This window comes from Gymnodraco acuticeps, unplaced genomic scaffold, assembly GCF_902827175.1.
Source record: "Gymnodraco acuticeps unplaced genomic scaffold, fGymAcu1.1, whole genome shotgun sequence".
Classification (NCBI taxonomy): domain Eukaryota; kingdom Metazoa; phylum Chordata; class Actinopteri; order Perciformes; family Bathydraconidae; genus Gymnodraco; species Gymnodraco acuticeps.
Genome location: NW_022989863.1, coordinates 269414 through 291654, shown reverse-complemented (window position 1 = coordinate 291654; position 22241 = coordinate 269414).

Genomic DNA, 22241 nt, shown 5'->3' with positions numbered 1-22241 from the left:
TGAAGACTTCCTCTGCCTCTGTGTCAACACTACGTGGCTTTAGGCATGTTTCACTCCAAAAATACTGCTCTTCTACTTTTAGTATCTCCCTGTAAACACAAGAAGACTCCGGTAGGGAAAAATGGTTAAAAACAAACATTTTAAATATGAAATTGCACTTCTAACCCTGAGTGTCTTATTGACATTACAGCTGTTGTGTGGAGACCACTTTCTGAAGCTGATCAAACAAGAAATAAGAGACTCCAGCATGTCAGAATAAATCATGTATTTTCTCTTTTGGACTTGTACCGTCAGTTCTCCTCCACCCTGTGTTTTATTCCCGTTGCATTTGTGGTTTTCATGAAACTGGATTATGGCACCAAGTGTGGTTTTGTACTTCCACAGAGACTGCTTACTTCTTATCTTACTCTCAAACTCACGCTGGAGAGTAAACAAGCTGCTCATTCACGTCTGTTTGGCTTTCCACTCGCCCCTCACTTCAATTGCAGAATCAATAAATACACAAGCGTATAAAATGCAGAACTTTGAAATAATGTAAATACATACAGGACTGTAAATGCAGAATTACGTACACACACTCTCCCTGCATGTGTTTATCTGGACTTCTGCTTTTACTCTGTGGTTTTGTCATGTGATGCTTAGGTGGGCAAAACAACCACATAAAGCACAGAAGGATTGAGAAATCATGGAAGCCTCGGAGGTAGTGGTGGATAACACATAAACTGGGTTTATATATCTTTTTACCAGCATAAACAGTGTGCCCATATTCTGAGCACACACAAATATTGGTGTATTATCATAACACGTATAAAACCAATGGAAATTGTTACTAATGCAGGAAACAGTGGCCAGTCAAAGTTTTGGTTCGACCACATTTCCATCAGTTAGAAGCATTTTTATTAAGGACAGGCTTCAAATACAAAGTGTTGACAAATCAAGAACAAACTATGTGATGAGGGGTTAAGGAGTCCGATGCGTTTAGGGTTAAACAAAAAGTATTTGTTTTAATACAACATTCTACAAAAAAAGCCCTTCTATATCGAGAACATTCACCATCTTGAGTTTCATAAGAGGTCAACTACAACGTCAACTATTGTGATACTATTGTGATATTGTGTACAAAAGTGTTGCAGACCAGCTTTTAAACTTAAGAAACATTACATTAAAGTACATTTACATACAACAAATGACTAGAAGATTCACATTTAGCGAATTAACAATTCAAACACTAATGATTAGTGGACTATAAACCATTGATATGAGGGTTAGTGATGACTGCTGCTATCTCCTCTACAGTGTTTTAATCTTTAAATGCGGGGAAGTTCTGCAGAACCTCCTCAGGTTTGATGTGCAACATTCAGGGTCAAACTGCAACATCTTTCTGGTGATTTGTGTCCATCAGATGCATCAGTTCATTAATGGCGCGTTTCCACTGCAGGCCTCGCTCGGCCTCGCTCGGTTTGGTTAGGCCTTATTAGGCCCGGCTCACTTTAATGCTGCGCTTCCATTACAGTTTAAGAACTAGGGTAGTTACTATAGTAACGCAGTGTAGGCGGAGCCGTGACGTCATCTTCAATGAGCGCCCCAGAAAAACAACACAGCCGTTAGCTCTTAGCCCTCAGAGCTCACAGCTCCTCATATCTGTTCAGAAACTTGACAAAAGTTAAACAAGTACAAACCACAGACTGTCTGTGTCATGGAGAATACAGTCGCTGGTTTATGTATGTCTGTATAGGCCGTTGTTGTGAGTGTGGACTGTCGGAGCATATATAACGTTAGCTTAGCCAAGCTACATTTAGAAAACACGCATTTTAAAGAGGTTTTTCTCCTGCCGTCTGTCTGCAGACTTGTCAAAGCATTAATTCATGGTTCTTACTAACCGGTATCAGTATGTTGTTACTTCGGCATCATTTTGAAACGTGTATTACAATTAAATTCACGGTCAAATATGTTCATCTTGTTGTAGTTGTAGCCAGTACTCAAGTTGTAAAATAAAATCAGGGGGGATGGTGGATTTTATCATATGGGGACATAATGTGTGCTGATAACCCGCCGAGGGTGGAAGACCAACCAGCATAAAGATCATTATTATACTCCTAAACCAACATGCATGTTATGGATGTTCAGATACTCCTTTCATTGCTCTTGACCAAGGCACCTCCGAATTAGAGTCGGTGCCCCGGGCTGCCATGGCACCACTAACATTTAGGGTCCAATGCAGAGGACAATTAGTGCAAAATCTTTTTTTCACTTTAATTTAAAGGGGGGGAGGGGATACAGAAATGTGGTTATAATGGAAGTCTATGGTACAAATCTTATAGTATAGTTTTTTTCAAAAAAGCAGTTACTGGTATACGATCAAAACTGGTATCTAAAGGGTTACATTTGTATCGTAATTAATTAATCCATTATGTAAATTAAACACTTCATAAAACATTTGAGGAAAAAAATTAGAAAAATATTGATCCGTTATTATTTTATTGCAGTTCAAATACAAATATTTTATGTTAACATTCCCAATGTTACTTTTTTTAACAGGGCATTAAGTGCAAAAAAGTATACAGATAATACAAAATAGGACCAATGTTGTCAATGGCTGCCTACTCCACTCTCCCCCATCTCATAGAAGTTTCCAAATATTTTCATAATCATGCTTTTTGGTCTCAATTTTTCTGGCTCTTGCTTTCGGATTGTTAGCTAAGCAATGGCTTTGAAGCCAAGTCTTGACATATACCTCTGATCTGAACTTGTTCAGTGGAGGGCCAACAGACTTGATGAAAAGCAAGGCTGACATGCTTTTTACCTCCAGGGAGCTTCTAGTTGTGGTTAAAATGTTCATCTGACTAAACCCACGTTCACACTCAGCTGTGGAGATGACCAGAGTGTTCACTGCTTGAAGGAGGGGTTTCAGCTCTTCTGGTGCTGGTGGTATCATTTCATCAACAGTTTTGAGTCTTACCAGCTAGCTAACACGAGAGAAAAACGTAGCTAAACTCCAAACTAAGTTGTTATTGCTGCTTATGTCCATAGATTCCACCTTTGGTGACTAAAGTAGTGAGTAATGACTAAGATTACTGACTCTTGACTTACCTGAAATGTTATTTTTAGTATTTTTAAATATGAAGTCCCTTAGATCGCGTTGTCCTTCTGGTTGCTTGGCCATTGTGATGACCATTACCTGCGCTTCTGGCATCGATCAAACAGGCGCATCACGGTGCTCTGGCGCCCTCTAGGGCACTCGCATAGTATAGCGTCAGTGACTTGGTAAAAATGTCATTGCGTGTGTGCGTGCTCCCTCGCCCACAGTATTTTACTCAAAATGCGCAAAATTAATGTTGAAATAGCAGTAATACCAGTGCCACGTTCATTGATAAAATGACATAAGGGATGGAAAGGGGGAATGGCAGTTTTAGAAGGGGGATGATTTTGACCGTTTTTATTTCAGCGGGGATGCCATCCCCCCTCATCCCCCCTCAACTCGAGTACTGGTTTTAGCCCCCTTGCCAGCGATTCTCTCTCTAGTTTAGCATACTCAGCCCGACTCAGCCTGGTTGTCCCTGGCCCTAGAACCACAATTTAGTCGGGCCAGAAAAAAGGTGAAAAAGTAGCCCCGGGCCAAAACTAGGCCAAGTGGAAGCGCAACCAAAAACGGGCCCCGCACGGCTCGGCACGCTTAAAGCGAGCTACCCGCTGCAGTGGAAACGCGCCATAAGACTCTTGAGCTTCTTGTTTGTTCTTGTGTCTTGAGAGTTGAACCCTGCTTCATTTGTAAACACTACTGATGTCCTTAATCTTTAACGCTGCTGGTTGTTGCTTTGTATCTTGAAATATCAGTGGATAGCCATCCCATGGTCGAGCATATGGTCAACTGGCTGCCGTTTAGCCGTCTTTCTGGGGTAGAGGGTGTCATCAGAAGCCAGTTCTGCAGCAACCAGGCCCAGAGACCACACATTGAATCGGATATGTTGCATGTGCGGTCACAGGATACAGGATACACCAGTCGATCAGTTTTACCCTCAGTGGTTGCTGCTGGCAATCCACAACCATAACGTTTTCTGATGTTACATGGACATGCACAATTCCCAAGATTATCAGATTAGCCAGGGCTATTCTGAGAGAACTGAGGTGTAAAAAAACGATGGGTTAATCACTACAAAGGGGGCATCGTTTGACCCATAGTTTAAAAAAGGTGAAGTGCATATTTAAGTTAAAGTTCATGACTATCATATAATTGTAGCTGTTGAATGTTTCCATCACCGGTAAAGGCTTGATTGCTTGATAGGAGAGTACACATCACTGAGAACATTCAGTGTGTTGGACTGGCATAAGAGGAAGTAATGACCAGAGATGGCAAAAGTACACACATCCTTTACTCAAGTAGAAGTACAGATACTTGTGTTTAAAAATACTCTGGTGAAAGTAGAAGTACTGACTAAACTTCTTTACTCAAGTCAAAGTAAAGAGGCTTTGAAGTGTACTTCAGTAAAAAGTACCCATAACTAGCAGCTGCTTTAAAGAGTACCTGACCTCCCTTTATATTAATAGAACAATAATGTCATTGTTAGCTAATGAATGTTTCCATGCTGAACAACGGCACCATGACAACGTTTCCATTGGTCCCTCTTCTTTAGAGAAGACCAGGAAATGATGGATACACGGATCGTGTTCAAATCAATAGGCACGCAATGACTCTAAAGAATAATGATCACGCACCAAACACACATTCAGACTAAAGGAACCAGCTGTTTGGAAAATGAGAGAAGTAGAAAGTACAGGTATTTGAGTTCAACATGTAAGAAGTAGAAAGTACAGGTATTTGAGTTCAACATGTAAGAAGTAGAAAGTACAGATATTTGAGTTCAACATGTAAGAAGTAGAAAGTACAGGTATTTGAGTTCAACATGTAAGAAGTAGAAAGTACAGATATTTGAGTTCAACATGTAAGAAGTAGAAAGTACAAGTATTTGAGTTCAACATGTAAGAAGTAGAAAGTACAGGTATTTGGGTTCAACATGTAAGAAGTAGAAAGTACAGGTATTTGAGTTCAACATGTAAGAAGTAGAAAGTACAGGTATTTGTGTTCAACATGTAAGAAGTAGAAAGTACAGGTATTTGTGTTCAACATGTAAGAAGTAGAAAGTACAGGTATTTGAGTTCAACATGTAAGAAGTAGAAAGTACAGGTATTTGAGTTCAACATGTAAGGAGTAGAAAGTACAGGTATTTGTGTTCAACATGTAAGAAGTAGAAAGTACAGGTATTTGTGTTCAACATGTAAGAAGTAGAAAGTACAGGTATTTGAGTTCAACATGTAAGAAGTAGAAAGTACAGGTATTTGGGTTCAACATGTAAGAAGTAGAAAGTACAGGTATTTGAGTTCAACATGTAAGAAGTAGAAAGTACAGGTATTTGAGTTCAACATGTAAGAAGTAGAAAGTACAGGTATTTGAGTTCAACATGTAAGAAGTAGAAAGTACAGGTATTTGAGTTCAACATGTAAGAAGTAGAAAGTACAGGTATTTGAGTTCAACATGTAAGAAGTAGAAAGTACAGGTATTTGAGTTCAACATGTGAGAAGTAGAAAGTACAGGTATTTGAGTTCAACATGTGAGAAGTAGAAAGTACAGGTATTTGAGTTCAACATGTAAGAAGTAGAAAGTACAGGTATTTGTGTTCAACATGTTAGAAGTAGAAAGTACAGGTATTTGAGTTCAACATGTAAGGAGTAGAAAGTACAGGTATTTGTGTTCAACATGTTAGAAGTAGAAAGTACAGGTATTTGAGTTCAACATGTTAGAAGTAGAAAGTACAGGTATTTGAGTTCAACATGTAAGGAGTAGAAAGTACAGGTATTTGTGTTCAACATGTAAGAAGTAGAAAGTACAGGTATTTGTGTTCAACATGTTAGAAGTAGAAAGTACAGGTATTTGTGTTCAACATGTAAGAAGTAGAAAGTACAGGTATTTGTGTTCAACATGTTAGAAGTAGAAAGTACAGGTATTTGAGTTCAACATGTAAGAAGTAGAAAGTACAGGTATTTGTGTTCAACATGTAAGAAGTAGAAAGTACAGGTATTTGAGTTCAACATGTAAGAAGTAGAAAGTACAGGTATTTGTGTTCAACATGTAAGAAGTAGAAAGTACAGGTATTTGGGTTCAACATGTAAGAAGTAGAAAGTACAGGTATTTGTGTTCAACATGTAAGAAGTAGAAAGTACAGGTATTTGAGTTCAACATGAGAGAAGTAGAAAGTACAGGTATTTGTGTTTAACATGTAAGAAGTAGAAAGTACAGGTATTTGTGTTTAACATGTAAGAAGTAGAAGTACAGGTATTTGTGTTCAACATGTAAGAAGTAGAAAGTACAGGTATTTGAGTTCAACATGAGAGAAGTAGAAAGTACAGGTATTTGTGTTTAACATGTAAGAAGTAGAAAGTACAGGTATTTGTGTTTAACATGTAAGAAGTAGAAGTACAGGTATTTGTGTTTAACATGTAAGAAGTAGAAGTACAGGTATTTGTGTTTAACATGTAAGAAGTAGAAGTACAGGTATTTGGGTTCAACATGTAAGAAGTAGAAAGTACAGGTATTTGTGTTCAACATGTAAGAAGTAGAAAGTACAGGTATTTGAGTTCAACATGAGAGAAGTAGAAAGTACAGGTATTTGTGTTTAACATGTAAGAAGTAGAAAGTACAGGTATTTGTGTTTAACATGTAAGAAGTAGAAGTACAGGTATTTGTGTTTAACATGTAAGAAGTAGAAGTACAGGTATTTGTGTTTAACATGTAAGAAGTAGAAGTACAGGTATTTGGGTTCAACATGTAAGAAGTAGAAAGTACAGGTATTTGTGTTCAACATGTAAGAAGTAGAAAGTACAGGTATTTGTGTTTAACATGTAAGAAGTCAAAGTAAAAAGTAGTCAGAAAATAAGTAATGGACTAAAGTACCAGAAACATGTGCTTAACAGTAACGAAGTATTTGTACTCCACCACTTCCCACCTCTGGTAATGACATATTATGACACACACACGTAGGTTGCATTTGAAGTGACCCCAGTAAGCCAGCTTTCATTGCAGGATGTCTGAGTGCCAGTAGGTTCAGGTTCTGTGTGCTCAGGCCTGTTTGTGTACTTTGGGCCTTGCACTCCCTCAGAGAGAGGAAATAGAAATCAACAAAATAAATGAGGAAAGCCTTAAGAGTTCATATTGATTGGAATGAATTGCTAATGGCGTCACAAGCAAAAATAACAAACAATCTAGCAAAGACTTCATTATATAATTCAGCTGCTCAATGAGTGGGAGTTTTCATTATTAGGCATAATGTATGTTCATAAGTTATGGTGTGAGAGAATGATTGAAATCTTATTTAATTGTAATATTTTTTGTTATGTTTTGAGTTGTTATTCCCTGCTCCTCTATAAGACTTACTGCCCATCTTTCATATTGTCAATGATGGACAAATGAGTGCCTCGTATGGAGTCCCATTCTCCCTTTCCCCACCACCACATTAACACTTTTATAGTCCTGGCTTTTAGATATATGTGTTTTCTTTGGTTCCGTTCCCATCTAAGTCTTGCTTATTTAAAAGCCGCACAGCCACTCATACATTACCTGAGGAGTCTTAACATTATGTCACCATGGGACCGAGGTTCTGCTCCTGCACTTAAAAGCCCCCCCGATGACGGACAAAGACATAATCAAACGAACTCGGAGGAAAACGCGCCTGCTTCACTGTGTGCATGTGCAGCAAAGTGCAAACATACACATGGTAGATGTATGTGTCTAAGATTGATGCTACGTTAGGACATTGTGCACATTTGCAGCCCCAAGTGGTGGCAAGAAGCGATGGTTTGAAGGTTTCATAATACTTTGGAAAGTAGAAATTAAGACAGAATGATCAATTATGTAATATGGTCCCAACCTTTTTGACTTGTCACCGATGGAAAATGAAGCAATGTCTACCTGCAGTCCCTTTGGTTCCTGTGTCTTTGTGTTATGAGAACTTTGATCCAACAGTGAATTTCCTCTCTCAAATAATTCCATTGCTTAAGCAAGTCAATGTTTGTGGTGTTTCATGAGGAAAAAATAACAAATGCAAGAGACAAGTCGTAAAACGTACTTGGACAAATTATATATTTTCAAATCATTTACCTTTTTTAGAATTAAGATCTGCAGTTGCGTACTGTTTTGGATTGCGTGTCCTCAATGCCGCTCAATAGCTGCTTATTGCAAGTTTTGAAAGCCAATATAATATGTTAGGACTCTCTCTATTTATCCATTTCTTAGTTTACCAATACGTAGTCTTATTTAACCTAGGTGTATTGCATTCATATTACAAATGACTAACTCTAACTGACTCTAAAGTTAACCACTTCTCCAACCTGCTAAACCTGAGAGAGCTTTCTTTCTATGTGAACAATCTGTTTCAACATCTAATAGCTGAATATTTTAACTGATATCCATTTATTTTGGTAACCTTTAGTTGAACGTCTTTAACAGTTGCAGCTATCCCCACTGTGTGCACTAACCCAGTTGCATTTAAGGAAGGCTCTTTAAAGGGAAAAGGCTACCAAGCATATACTAGATTCTGCAAAATACTACTGTCCAAACCGCTGAGTGAACAATGGTTGTGGTAGAGAAAGTATGCCAGAGGCTGAATCAGCCGACATGTCCAGTCCGACTGTCTGACCAGAGTCACATGAGTTGTTCTGGGTTTATTTTCTACAATGCCAATTAAGTGGATCAAAGTTAGCTCACCAATAACAGCCCAACTCGTTTATTTTGATGGACCGTGACAAAATGACAGATACTGTAACCACTGGACACAGAAATGCATTGGCTCGGTGGTTTGAAGCTCCTCGAGAGAGCAGTGGTGCTGGGTGGTCCTGTGTGAGGTTTTACAGGAAACTTGTTGTCTCCTCTGGTCACTGGAGCATGACTTACACTGAAGGATCTGCAGCAGAGTGGGAGAAGATAGTTTTGGAGAGTTAGGACACAATCTGGAAAGCAAGTCTTTTATAGAAACACTTCGAGCACGTCCTGCTAACTTGTTCTTGATATATGAACATGTTTCTGTTTGCTTCTTTTAAAAACCAAGAGCTGAGGTGGATCAGATCTTTCCTTCGGAGCGGGATGTTGCCCTTGAGACTGGACTTACTGAAAGTCCTACAGCCCTGGCATGGAGCCAATGACCAAGCTGCAGTATGTGAGGAGTTGGGAGACAGAGAGGGTTGGCAATAAGGGGAACATATGTGTTCTCCTTCCAGATGTTACAGAGGTGGATCAGAGTTCCTCCACTTAAAGGGACTTCTATAACTAATACGATGAATGTGCCATCAGGATATTTAAATTGATATGAAGCCACTTTTGCAAAGTTCACAGGTCCAATTTGAGAGTAAAGTTGTTGTTTTATCAGCACACAAGAGTGACTTCAGGCAAACTTGACTCCAAGTAATGTGACTCCAGTTCTCATCAATGATGTAAGAATCCCTAAGAAGTAAACACTTGTTTGTTGATGCTAATGTTAACCATCCAATATCTATTGGTAACTTGGAGGCAGGAGACACACACCAACACACACGTATGTACACACGTGTCTCCTTGAGCCCCTGTGCTGTAACAAGAACCTCTGGCTGTCAGCGCAGCACTGTGAAAACAATTTAGACCCATGATTAATGGAGCCAGATCATCCTGCTGTGAAGATGGGACACACACACACACACACACACACACACACACACACACACACACACACACACACACACACACACACACACACACACACACACACACACACACACACACACACACACACACACACACACACACACACGCGATGGCAGAGCGAACAGGTACAGGTACAGGTACAGGCAGGGTCCATAGTGATAGCCCTATAGTTTAAATCTACTACCCACACATGAACATATGGAAATGGGTTACTATTTAAAAAAATAAATGTATTTATTAATGTATTTAGGAACCTATCCATGTGATTTTTAGTGGGGGTCGACCTCAAATCCTCTAGGGGGGTCCAGGGGCATGCCCCCCCGGTAAGATTTTATTTTTTATTTTGGAGTTAAATGCATCAATCTGGTGCATTTTGAGGGGGAAATAAAGAGACTAGATCTATGGAAACACCTATATTTAACAGAACTGTATACATTTCAATAATCATAAAATCAAGGCCATAAACAATAACATACCATTTCCAATATGAAAAACACACTGAAACTTGTTTATTAATTTAGTTTTGGTTCATTTATAGTTGTGAGTGTGTCTGTGCTCCTGAATCAGCCTCTCCTGTCTCCCCCCTCTCCCCCTGCTCCTCTTTGAGGCAGCAGCAAAGACTAGTTTTCTCTCAACAAGTTTTAAAAGTGTATCTTACCTTTTTTCACCTAGTTAACTTTTTATTTATTTATTCATGCATATTTTACTAATCACATTACATTTCATTTAGCTGACGCTTTTATCCAAAGCGACTTATAATGACCGATTACAGGGACATTCTCCCTGGAGTAACTAAGGGCTAAGTGCCTTACTCAAGGGCACACTAGTGGTGGTGTTCCTGGCGGGATTTGAACTCACAGCCTTCCGATCTTCAGCCCACCTCACTATCCATTAGACCAATCACTACCCTCTCAAATGGAAATATGTGTTTACATAAATGGTGACGACACCGTTTGAGACCCACTGAGAACTTAGACTAAGTTAACTATCTAAACACTCAGAGAGTCCTTTACCTCACCTGAGCTGAGGTTATCCCGAGCTTGAATGACACACAGAGACCAATCAAGGGCTTTGATTTATGATCTGTATGACAGTGATCATGTCGGCAGGCCACATCATGTGGACAGCCAGTCACCCTGTGTGAGGCAGGCCACTTAACAGGCCAGAAGGAGGCGAGATCAGAGCAAGGGAGCGAGGGATCATTGTCTACAAGTTAATCGATCACAGATGGCGTCGTGATCACGGACGAATACAAAAAAAAATTATAAAAAAAAAAATTTATAAAAAAAAAAAAAACTAAATGGGTCGCGAAATATACTTGGGCGGCCGTTAATATACCTGGGCGGCCCGCCCAAGTATAGTCTATGTGTGGGAAACCCTGCACTAACACCGTGACATAAACCTGGGAGTGTGACAAATACAAGCTTTGGATATTTGCCAAATAGGACTTTGAGTAACAAATCATGCAATCAAGATTTACTTCTGTAATCATCTAACGGAGCAAAGAGAACCATGATTCCTATGTTTGTCTTTGCTAAGCCAACACAATGGGAACACGGCATTAATGTGAACAGAGGATACACATGGAGTCAGGGAGGGAAGGATTTAGTGTTGACGACCATGTTATGGATGAATGCTTCATGCAAGAAACTACACCACACATTATCGGACAGAACTTCAGTTATCAGGTGTCCGTATCCCTTTATTAAATATTCACAGCATGTCTGAATTAATATATGGTCAATGTTGGCCTCTTATGGAGTAAATAAAGGAACACCTCTGCAAATTTGTTCTTCATTAAAAGCCGGTATTGTATTGCAAAGCTTCTCTAGCGCTCAATAGGCGTGGTGCGTCACGCTGCCTTTCAGAAATACCGTCACTAAAACTATTTCACGGTTTTCAGTAAAGCTCTACAATGACTCTAAAAGCTGTTTCAGAAGCTTTGAGACACTGACAAGTAGAACATTCAGGAATAAACATGGAGTTCTGGTAAATGACTTCACAAAGTCAGTGGAAAATACATGACTTTATTGAGAAGAAATCCAAATAACTCCACTGTCTGTTAACCTGCAGAATGGGCAGAAAGATTGTCGTAGAGAGTCAAATATCTCGTTGCTAAAACCACAGATTAGTCAAACCTTAACCCTAAGAGCTAATTAGATCAGAATTATTTTTCATTAACGTCATTAGTGAAGCGGAATAAGAGTGGAAACCACACGTGAGGAGAATAATGCCTCCAACGTGCTCTATGGCAGCATTGGACACCAAAAGTAAAGAAGAATCATTTGCAGAAAATTAGCGACTGGAAGCGATCATCACCAGAGAAAACATTGACCGTGACGTTGGCTAAGTGATGGGAGAGGGTGGAAATAAATACATTGTGAACTTTAACACCATGCCGATAAGTCTCCATCCTCTTCCTATGTGGAACCAAGCAGGAATGACCCAGTGCCGTTTCCCTCTCAACATTTACTCTGGAGCGATACTCCAATTATTTTTAATGGAGCTGAAAAAAGGATGGCGGGGAGGAGAAGGGCATAAATTGCCAGCAGCACAGTGATGACCTCATACAGGAAGTTGTGGCCTTCTTCTTCCCCTGAAGGTGATGGGAGATGTGTCGGGGCTTTGGATCTGTATGTGAGCACTTTGACCGCAGATTGACAGACGAGGGAACTGCAGATGTCTCACCTGTCAAGAGGAGGATCGCTAACTCGCGGATGCTGACGGATGGAAGAAGGGATGCGTGGTTGAAAGGTTGCAAGCACGTGGGAGAAAGGGCGAATAAAGGTAAGGGTGAGAGGCCTCAGTCCCTCTGGTAGCTCGAGTGGATGTAACCTAACCAGCAAGAGCAGTTAATGACATTTTGTATAACTATTAAGCAATTATTGAATACACAAAGCCTTTTTATGGCATCCGAGCACCGTGTACGTCGGGGACTCAAAACAGCCGAGGGATTAAACAAATAGTAATAATAAAATCATTCCAACGTCCGGTGCCAAGACCTACATTTTCGTTTTGGCAAAAGCAGTCACGCTTGTGCATAATCCGCAGCGCACCTCGGGTTTCATATGTGACTGGGGTAGGTCTCTTTAACAGGTAGCTCTCTCAATGAGGCCACATAGCAGACCACCACTCTGCTGCTGCCTTCCTCCAGGCTCCCAGTAGAGATCAAACACTCAGGCACTCAGGTGGAGGAGTCAAGCTGCCAAAAAGCTCGTAAGGACGGGGAAGGATGTTGAAACGTCGTGTGGAGATAGAGCGAGGAGGGCAAGTATTTTAGAGATGAATAAGATCACACAAAGTGATGACAATAGCATCTCACAGTGTGTGTGGGAGATACACAACATCCAAGTTTAATCTCCGTAGCGACGGACAACAAAAAGATATTTGAGCTTTGGATGGCAATACGGTCCATTCTCTTCCAGCCTCATATCATTTTACCAACATATTCTCATGTCAGATTAATTGTGGTCCTCTCGTGGGTATTTTAAAATACTATTGTCTTACCCTTGCCCCTTCTTAAGCTATATTCATCTTTGATTAAGTTGTGACAACCACTGAAAATGAAGTGAAGTCTGACTGTAACATTTGAAAGGATAAACATTCAGGCGAGGTAGACGTTGGTGGTTAAACAACCTGAACTTTGAAAGAGGATGTTTCTCTAGCGTTAACAGAAAACATTTGCGTTGAATTCTCTTCTCGATTTTTCACACGTTGCATTGATGGGCTTCTGTTGAGTCTTGTGTCATGGGAAGCATTTTTTTTTGGGTCAGATAATCTGCTTTAAAAGAAGGTGAGAAGTTAAATGGCATTAAAGGTTATGGTCATTCCCTACAAGCTTAATTTCTTAATTGCAACAAGTTTGTCACATGTCCCATTGGGCAGCAGTAGAGCAGTCCATAGGGATTTCGCTTGGGAATCGGTGTTGCTGGTTCAAATCCCACAACGTACCAAGAGGTCACTTGGATGCAGAGAGAAATGCAGGAATTAATTTGATTCCTCCACAATTCCTCCACCAAACATCTGAGTTTCAGGATTATTATTAGCCCTAACATCCAGAAGGTTTACGTTGATATATTACGGAAAAAGTCAGAAAGCTCTTTCTTAGCTTGGCAGAGTAGATGCCATTTCATAACACCATAATGGCCTTGAGGTAGTTCTTTTCTATCATTATGGTTTCTGTCAGTGCTTCAGGACAGCACCACATCACAGTGTGTTCATATAAACCTCTGGAGTATAATCACCACATTACACAACACCTCCACAACTCCACGTCTAATTCTAGCTCTTCGCCAAAGCTGCGACCATAAATCATTTTATTTGGATAAATATTGGACTATTTGCTCTCTGGAGCGTTTCCGAATGTTTACATGTGCCTGAATTAGTAAGCGAGTGTTGCATTGGTATTAATCATCAGCTTTTCTTGCCAGAGGAACAAAGTTGTCAGTAAAGATGTCGGAGCCGAGCTGGGACTCCGCAGATATCCGTAATATTTACTCCCTCTTCAGGAGCACCATGGGACCTGCTGAAAGACGCCTCTGTCTAATCAGGAGGGAATATTCTGGAGCACTTACTGTTCATATTTCATCTGCAAGCGACCCAAAAAAAGGGATGTTTTAGTCAGAGGAAACCCCTCACTTTGACCCTCATCTACACTGATTTATGAGGACATTTTGATTTGAATAATTGCTTTGCCAAATAATAAAGCATAAAAGTTCAAGTTAATGCTTATTCTTTTAATGCTACTCATAATATACTGGGCTCAATAGTTAAGTCTGTTAATAACACAGTGGGATGTAAGTGGGTGTACAATCACCAGAGGATCATGATTCCTCTAAGCTAAACTTTATATAGTGTCAGCCCTGTATATTATTTCGACATGACTGCATATTTCATGCTTTTCTGAGCAGGTTTTACAGTTTAACACTGATTGTGGTTTTTTTAAATGCTCCCCAAATATGAGTGTGTACTTTCCAGGTCATGTATATTATCCTGAATGCCTCGTGTGTTCCATTAAAAAAGAGCCACATTCATCAGAGAAGAAAATAACATATAATTCAAGTCCCTTTTTCATTATTTACAGAAAAGAAATCAAGAGTTATTCTGCGGAACAAGGTGCACCATACATGTCAGAGAAATACAGGAAAAGGCACTAAAAATAACTGCAATACCAAATCATAATATTTTCTCAGGGTACCGTACTTGCCCGTACGCGTGTCTGGCCGACACAAGGAAAATAGACAAGGATGATTTTTAGAAGTATTTTCTTTAGACCTCACTCCATTTCCTGAGAAAATACTGTATCGAGTACACGGAGGTGTGTACACCAAGTACGAGAGAGGAGCAGGAGGTCAGAGCGGGGGTGGAAGGTAGACTAGGAGAAGCAGAACAAGGCTGTTGGAGACAAAAGCCAGGTTTCCATCCAAATGTAGGGCACATTTTGAGAAAGTCAGCAAATTAAAATGCAAATTCAGCACAAATAGGCACCATTTAAACATGTACTACTTGTGGGCAACTGGAAAATATTTTGTCAAATAAGTGGGAAAATAAATTCTACTTCAGAGTCAACTTATGTTCTTACTATTTTAACCATTTATGACACTTTACCTGTTATACTGCACAAAATGTAAGGACACAAATGTAATATTGGTAACTCTTGTGGGCAACTGGAAAGAAATTAAACTTCAGATTCAAAACATTTTCTTAATTTTCAAACCATTTATGACACTATGTGTTATACTGCACCAAAATACAAATGTAACAATTTAGTTGTACTGTACATACTTCTAGCTATGTTGTTCAGTTTCCTTAAGGGTGCAAGACTTAAATATTGCAAGGAATAAGGGGCTTCAAGTGAATAACATGTGGCGTTTGAAGCACCTTGACATTCCTAAGGGTTTAGAGGAGTTTGCTGATGAGAAGTTGTAACTGTTGACAAATAAACATGTGGATATAAGGACATTTTAATGCTTTTAGGTGGTTATTGTAACCCTAACCACAGCCCCAACAAGTATGATATCTAAAGAACATTTATTGGTTGATGAATATGTTTTTTTATAATGTCTAGCTGCAAACCAGCTCCTACTAGGTGCAGCTAGCCCCTGATCGGATAATGCCCGTCAGTGGTGTGGACTCCCCACCGTTATATTACGTTCTTTTTGTGCAATGGGGCATTAGACAACTTGTTTTACTACAGCACATATTTAAACCGTCGCACAGGCCACACAGCAGACCCCGAAGCTATCAGCCATGTTTATAAAACAGCACGTACCTGGCGGGCAGCGCGGCCATTCATCCCGACAACTCAGCCGGGACAAGACTGATGGAGTGCTGACAGCGTGGATGGATGGGCGCGGAGGGAAGGAAGGAAAGAAAGACGGAAAGGCTGGCACTGCCAAACGAGTGGAGGAGAGAGAGAGAAGGGGGGGAAGGGTGTGTAAACTGGCAGCCGGCGGACACACGGAAAGTGCGATGTGGGGTTTGTGCAAGGTGTGTAGGGTCAGTAAGGAGAGTATAATGGGGTGTAGGTTGATGGTGATGGTTGTCCCTTGCTCCAATGATAACTTGTGGTTTTCGAAGTGTTCCTCCGAGCCACAAAGAGGCCTAAGAAATGGCCGACACTCTGCAAAGTGGTGGACTGTTCCATCACATCGGGACCCTCGCTCTTCTAGAAGGAAATGTCTCTAAATACCATATACCACCCAGTTTACTCTGGCACGGCTCTGTCAACCAAGACTTTTATATGCATAGTTTTAACATTGGAAATGGAGCAGATGATGGACGAGGACGAAAAGCTACCTGCTGGTAAAAGGAACACCGGGCTTGTAGAAGACGGGCGTTACCCTTCGTTTGTGACTCCTTATACCAAGGATTTGAGAATCAAAAACGTAGACTTTAGTTCTGTTTCGGCCACTTTTCGGGTCTGGTTTGATCCCAGTCAGGCTGAAAATTGCATTTCTGGTTTATGCTTGAAACGAGCCAGAACACAACATGAAAACCACAGATCACAAACGCTACTGTAGGGGGACAGAATGGGTTCTGTTCAGGTCCGGTGTGAGCCGGTCGCGACTGGAGGAAGGTAACAGAGCCTGTGTTCTCCGTCTCAAAGCATGTAGGAGCCATTTTTGGAATTTAGTCTGCAAACTGTGCTTATACTTGCTTATGCTTTTTTCTGACATCCTATGTTTGGATTACAGATTTGAAGGGTAAGTTATTTTAGTCTGAACCCGTTAACTTACTCCAAAAAAACATTGATAGCGTATTTCTCTTTTTCCTGTGCCTTCAAAATGGAAAGAAGAAACTGTCATTTGTAAGGATCTCTTTTATTGATCTCAATGTTCATGATTTTGTTCATCTGTTTAGTTAGGGGTTAGGGTTAGGGGTTAGGGTTAGGGGTTAGGGTTAGATCTGCTGTGCTCTGACTTCACGTATTCCCTTTAAAAGGTCAAGGTCGGACCCTCTCTTTGTCGAACTCTATCTGGAACATTGATCCTTGTCTAACACCTTCAACTTCCTGTCTGAACTATCCTCAACCCCTCTGCCCCTCAGTATCACCTCCATCTCCTCCTTTCTCTCCCCCTCCCCTGTTTTCCTCCCTCCCCCACCTTCCCCTCCCACAATCTCTGACCTAATCCATCCTAAGTGTTTACAGACGGCCATTTCTCAAAAGGGGTCAGCTGGTCTTTCTCAAACAAACCCATCTGAAGCAGATGACTGGCAGTGTGCTCGCACTTGGATTTAGGGAAGCACGTTCAGGGTAGGGTTTGGAAGACTTTGCTTGTAGAATAATCCAGAAGAAAGTGCAGTTAATCATTTTGCAGCAGCAATATCCTGATTTATTATATTAGTGTGCAAGTTTAGTATTTAAGCATGCTAACATTTTGCAATTAGCACAACAGAGTACAGATGAGGATGAATTTAGTAAATCCCAATAGTCTTTTGCCGGTATTTTATTAAACCTGAATGTCCAAAATGTATGACATTGATTCAACGTCACAGTCACTACCCGATCTGCACCCCTGCCCGATCTGCACTGCGCATGTGCGAGATGGTCCGCCATATTGGACAACTCCATACGGCAACTCTAATAGGACATTTGACGTCTAGACGGCTGCCTGATTTGCATCGTGCATGCGCGAGTCATAAACGTCTCAAATATCTATACAAAAATCTTTTGTTATTTTATTTAATTTGAAATAAAATGAAGGACATTCACAGTTAATGTAATTAGATATACATTATGAATGCCATATATTTTGCATACATTCACAGTCAATATGTCTTCAGTATGTATGATAGCTGTCTAACAGAAGTTACAGAAGTAATGACTGATTTTAAATGCCATTTTCTTAATCTCTTTCATTTTTTGTAAAGCACTTTGAATTGCCTTGTGTTGAAAAGTGCTATATAAATAAACTTGCCTTGCCTTGCCTTGCCTTGCCTTGCCTTGCCTTGCCTTGCCTTGCCTTGCCTTGCCTTGCCTTGCCTTGCCTTGCCTTGCCTTGCCTTGCCTTGCCTTGCCTTGCCTTGCCTTGCCTTGCCTTACATCCATTTCTCACTTATTCTGACAATGTAACCCAATAAAATGACCCAATAAAAGGAGTTGTTAAATAATAGTGAAGTCACGTTGTAATAACAATAACTCATCTTTCTCGTTCAGATTAATATTGTCGGGTTTTTTGAGTGTTCTTTTTCCGCTTTGCCAAACGCCACTGTGTCAAGTGTCCTATTAGAGTTGCCGTATGTAGTTGTCAAATATGGCGAACCATCTCGCACATGCGCAGTGCAGATCAGGCAGGGGTGCAGATCGGGTAGTGACAGAGACAAGGGAAGGGTGAATGGAGAACTAAAGTCACCAAGGTTCATCCTCTGGAGACTGTAGATGTCTGTAATAAATGAACCTTAAATCCAAACAGTAGATCATATTTCACCAACATGTTCCCTGCTGTTCACTCTAAATGAAAAGACACGAGATCACCAGAGTTGTTAGGGTTCATCCGATGTTGATCACGAATCGCTGTACAACAGTCGATGTTAATATATTCATAATGAGATAGATACGTTTAAACCAAAGTGATATCCTGTCATGCAACAAGCATTGCTAAAATAAACACAAGTGGAGTCAACACTGGGAAATAGCAACCATCCATCAAAGGTGTTTCACAAAGGCAATCAGTGTCAACACATATTAAGAGTTCCTCATCGCTCATTGGTAGAAGAAGGTAAGACAAACCAAAATGTGGAGCCCTAAAATCTGAAATAGCATCAGAGTTATGAGTATAATGTGGCTCACATCATGATGCCTGCCTTACTAAGTTATTGAAACAAAAATATTGAAATACCATGACACAAGAGGTCAAAGGTCAACAGGCTGAGGAGTGAGATATTTGAGGATCACACAAGCAAACAAGGAACGAAAGGTGAGTAAGGTCGGTTTAGGGAGAGTGAGAAGTGTAGTGTGTGTGTGTGTGTGTGTGTGTGTGTGTGTGTGTGTGTGTGTGTGTGTGTGTGTGTGTGTGTGTGTGTGTGTGTGTGTGTGTGTGTGTGTGTGTGTGTGTGTGTGTGTGTGTGTGTGCTCAGCTCGTGGAAGCTATGTATGTTTTTCTGTCTGATCTGCAGATTACTGCCGGGACAGCGAGGAGGGGGGAAGAGTTGTCGGTGGGATGGGTCAGGATTAAAAGGACAAGTGTGGAATCTGAGGGTCAAGGCTGAGATTTAGGTCGTTGCCATTGAACGTACATCATAGCGTCGGCTTTACAACCTGTGGGGGCTCTCTCCGTGTCTGTGTGTGCCTGACAGAGAGAGAGGGGGATACGGACATGTTGAAGTATTGTGGGAAGCAGAGTTGAGTTTTCATGCTCTGCCTAGGAACACAAACTATGCTTGATTGCCTCTCATTTGAACCGAAACCTCGGACACACACATGCACAAACAGACCTGTGGAGATATGAGCTCATGACAAAAAAAAACTCCCACACAGTAAAATTCTTAGCGTGTAAACCATGCCTTAAACAAAACCCAGAACTCTTCTTTATATATTTATAGAACGCGAATGATGTCTGAGAAACTCTACGATAACTCACCCAGACATCAGTCTCTCTTCTTATCTACAATATCTGTCCCATAAGACTCTTTCTCTTCACCTCACTGTCCTTTTATCTCCCGGTTGAGATCATTAAACTCCACTTAACTGGCATTAATCAGCTGGTGTCCTCTTAGACATTGTGTGCAACCGTCCCAGACCTCCTAAACACTCTTTCCAGGTTATAACTCCTGCCCGCCAGCAGAGCAATTTATGAGTTGTAATTATGGAGGTGTCAAAGAAACAGAAACAGTCCTGCTACATAAATGAGTGACGTGGCCACTTCCTGTTACTTGCCCTCTTGACCTTGTTGGTTGACCCCTTTTCTCTTAATTAAAGGGTACAATGTGACAGCAGACATCAGGTGGACCTTCCAAAGCACTTAAAACACAAAAAGAACAATGTGCTTTATTTTTAAAGTGTGTTGAAAATCCTTGCTTAGCATTTGTATTGTACAATGCCATGTATTTTTAAGCTGCTGCAACACAAACATTCCCCAAATTGGGATCAATAAAGTACTTCTTATCTTATCTTAAACAACGTATTACTTACACAATATTGTGATGCATTACATGGATCACCAAAAAAGTATTTGCAAGTAAAACATTAATAACAAGAGTAGCATGCCAAGGCGGTTTCCAAACATCTTAATTAATGTCCCTATTGGCCCCATGTGTTGGCAGTGGCGAACCGTGTCTATCACAACTGGACCTTCTTTAGACACACCCACCCCCCCACCCCCCTCATCTAGATCCTCTGTCTCGAGCCAGTTAACTAGCGGGCCTTCTAGAATACCCTGAACCGAGGGGAACTCTGAAAGAACACGCCCATTGGCTACAAATCAATATATGATTGGTTGATCAAACTGTCAGTCCAAACGTACGCTCTCATTCAGTGCAACGGCCAGGGCATTCTATCAAGGATGTAGAATACCTTGGTGAAGGATATTCTACCCAGAGACCCAGAACAAGATCTGATTGGTTGCTTTCTTTTAACACAAAACCACTGAAATGCTTAGTGCATGGTCCGAGAAGGACAAACAAATCAACGTAACACTGTAATATTACAGATCAACAACACGGATACCATTCTCATTTATTCATTTTATTTATATAATTAAATCGATTTTGTTTTATCTGAGTGTTCCAGGGTGTTCTCTGAATACCTTGAAGGCCCTGACGGTTCGCCACTGTGTTTTGGAATATACATGGAATATATTTCAAATATGTTTGTATGTGTCCACTCTGCTGTGGAAAATGGGTATTAGCAATTCAAACCTGACTCCTTTGTATCTCTCCGACTTTGCTTTCTCAGTGAACGAAGCCCAATGAGCCCCAAAGCAGGATCCTCCCTGGGACCACTGATGCACTCGATCACAAACCAGCTCTGCAGAAGGAAGGAAGGCACTGAAGAGGAACGGCCAGGTTGATACATAACACCTAATTAGCTAATGTGAAGCATGCTCTTACAGCTGTTTTGACTCCAAACTGGAGCTCAAATATACTCAATGTATCCGTGTAGCAACATGTGCAGTGTGATTTAAATGTGGGCATATTGTTGTCGTCTTTGTATCTGCATTCACTAATACCAAATGGTGTGCAAAGAAATGTGTTCGCTCTTAGCATAAGTACTTATCAAGGCCTTTTATTTTGGAGGTTCACCTCTTGGGAATCTGGGCAGGACCATTTAGCAACTGATTTACAGGTTGAGCATGAAAAGCAAGAAAGCATGCTGCAAGGTAAGATCTGTGTAATTAGTTTGCAAGTAAATAGGACTGGCACTTTTGCAATAATGTCCATTCTAAGCACCTTGGCTTGCTCTGAACGTGATTGCTACAAACCACCTAGAAGCCTAGTATTTACCTTGCCACAAATCAACCAACACATCCTGAGTTTGAGTCATGCTGAGCAGAGGTTCCCAACCTTTTTTCCCAAGAGCCCCCCCAAATGACTCCTGTTGGAAGTTGCGCCCCCCCCCCCACACACACACACACACACAAGGGGGGGGCGTAACAGCGGTAATTAAAGTTTAAAAGTCTCAAATGCTACAACTACTGTCACAAACTGGATGAATGTGGAGTATGTTGTTAAAGGAGGGTGAAAGCGTAATTAAGGAGCACTGTTGGAGTGACTTTGATGGTTATTGGACTCAGGATTAATTCATTTGGATTCCCGCTGAATGAAGAAATGAAAGGACGGCGGAAGTGGAAACAATTCACAAAGGGATTAAACTGTTTAAAACACATGCTCAAAGTCAGCCGGATTTTGCCGTTGTGTTTATGTGGATTCAAAAGTCGTAAATAATCTACAAAATGGAGGAGACCGATCTGATCGGAGCAACTGACAAATAATCCAACTGAAACCGGCCATGGACAATGACTATGTTTTAAAAATGCGCTTATCCAGAAAAGCTTGATTTGGACACTTTACGGGCAGA